Raw genomic sequence first — 2617 nt, forward strand, 5'->3', positions numbered from 1 at the left:
TGTCTTTTCCACTTCTCATCACAATTATTTTTATGTAATACAAAATAGAACATACCAAATGCATTTTGTACACAGGCAATAATAAACGGCGTTAAAGTAGAAGCAAAACAGAAGAATGGAAACCAGACAACCAAGCTCTAATTCCAGGTCTATTTCCTCCTTAAAATGTGATTTGATGGGGCCAGCAGATGGAGTAGTGGTTGAGGCACTGGACTTCAACATGGACAGCCAAGATCTGAGTCCTAGACACCGCGGCAACTTGAAACTTGGACAGGGTATGTGTGCATGTGTGCCCAAAGTCCCAAGAGGAGAATGAAAGAGAAGGGACTGTGGTGTGACCGACCCCCCTAGAGGTGATTTCTCACCTTCTGCCTCTCTGGTGAGCACACATGCCCTAGTAGGAAAAATCTCTCTCAAAAATTAAAAAAAAGAAAGTGAGCTGAGGCAAATCATTTAACTTCTTCAAAAAATGTTGATAAATAATTAATGGAAGGACTTGGCTATATATACATCTATTTAATACAGGTAGCATTACTGAGAGATTTTGAATATCATTTTTTTCAGAGGGGCTGGACAGTGGCACTACAGTAAATTGTGACACTCTGTGGGGCTAACTCATGGTGGAAGGGCCTGGGTTTGCATCTAGAGCCATCCCTGAGCAGGTTTGTGGCCATTATCCAGGGCTGGATGAGACTGAGGGCAGGTTGCAATGTGGAGACCCAGGTGCAGGTTCTGCCTTTCTCTCTCTGTGTTTCTTTTGCTCGTGGAAGAAATTAATTAATTAATTAATTTAAAAAACTCTGTGAAGCAATCTAGTTATGGTCCTAACTACTATATTACCAAGGCATAATTTACTTGTATTATGTGGATAAATCTCATCAATAACCTCTTTGACAAATAAGATTGAAGTGGTGCTCTTCAGATATTACTCAGATGAATTGAAAATTCTCTTCATTTTTGTGGGTGATCGAGTGAAACAAGAGCCTTTAGGAGATGTGATTTGGCTAACCCAGGAGCCATTTCTGAATACTGGACTTGGTCCCTCCACATGCATTGTCCTTTCCTAGTTTGGACTGGAGTTTCCAATTTGCATTTGAAATTCAAAATGCCAGGCCTAATACTCCTGCGGCATCTCTGAGGGCATGACATGGCCTTTATAACTAAATGTTAAAACATAACTCGATGCCTAATAGTCACAACTCTATTTCCCAATCCTTGGTGCTGTCAAAGGCTCTCTGTAGCGTGCTGTCAAGCCAGGTTGGTCAAACTGCACAGAATCCAGCCTCCCTATGGACAGAGCATCTCAGAGCCACTCACTTGTCTCACAACACACCGGCAATGTCAAGGGTACGTTTTAACTCCCTACGTCACCGGAGAACCACCTCTGGTGGGTTTAGAAAGGCAAGCATCACAGAGTGGCTGAGTGTCATTCTGCATTTTCCGTAGTGAGCAACTCATCTGCTTTCCAGGTGAAGCAGTTGTGCAATGGACCCAGCGGTCCTGCTCCCAGTGGAAGCAGGCGTTTGTCAGGAGGGACCTCTCACAGTCTGCAGTGGTCAGCTTGGGCGAGAGCAAGAAAATAGCTGAAGTGCTCAGGCTTCAGGCACCTGAGAGCCAAGAGAGACACAGATGATTTCTTAGTGTCTTTGCTCAGCTCCATAAACTACTTCACTACAGAGATTACCAAGAGCCATGTAGTCAGCAACGGAATAAAACCCTACAAAAATATGTTTGCCAACAGATTAATGAATGATAAATCGCAATGAATCCCAAATATGGTAGAATGTGTGGCTTCTCTCGCAGAGAGTAACACAAAGTGGAGTGTAGGAAAACATCATGTAATTCTGACCAGTGAAGCTCGAACAAATATAAACATTTAGGAAAATAGAAGTAAAAAAATGAGAATTTTTCCTCTGACTATGAAGGAGCTTTCTGCAAATCAACTGCCCATCTGATAAGAACCAGAAAAGCTAGACAATTTTTTAAAAATTGTGCTTAAGGCATTGTGGCATTACCATAGTAGCCAAGATTCAAAAGTTTGAAGTGTTAGAGAGGACTTTTGAGATAACTGTTCTTCCTTCAAGGCTCTAGTCAAAGACCTGTCCCAGCCCACAGGACAATCGAACAGGCTACCTGAGTGAGAGAGTGGAGGTCTGGAACCAGCGCAGCATCACAGCATGGGAGCGACACAGTGTCATAGCTCTGGATGGTATACAGTCCCTCGTTTATTGAGGGCCAGAGAACATTCTTATATACACAGCAGGGTGGTAATTGGTTGCCCAATATGTAAATGAAGGATATATTTTGGACCAGTAATTGATTGTTTTGTCAGGGGGTGTAAACCAGGAGGCAGAGCTTAGGGGTGGATTGCTGTCACGGACCTGATTGAGAAGCTGCTTGCGATGTTAGCTAGGTTGGGGAGCCTAGGGGCGGATTGTTTACTCCCGGAACAGGAAAGTCCAGAGGTCATCGTGTGAAAGTCATTTAAGCCATTTTGGTGCATGTGGCTCTCCACAAAGACCAAGGAGAAAAGCCAAAACAAAGTAAAAAACAAAGAGCCCAAGGAGAGATTAGCAGTAAAAAGTTTAGGAATCTTAGCAGATCTCTTTGCAACCTC

The sequence above is a fragment of the Tupaia chinensis genome, unplaced genomic scaffold (assembly GCF_000334495.1).
Source record: "Tupaia chinensis unplaced genomic scaffold, TupChi_1.0 Scaffold144848_1, whole genome shotgun sequence".
Lineage (NCBI taxonomy): Eukaryota > Metazoa > Chordata > Mammalia > Scandentia > Tupaiidae > Tupaia > Tupaia belangeri.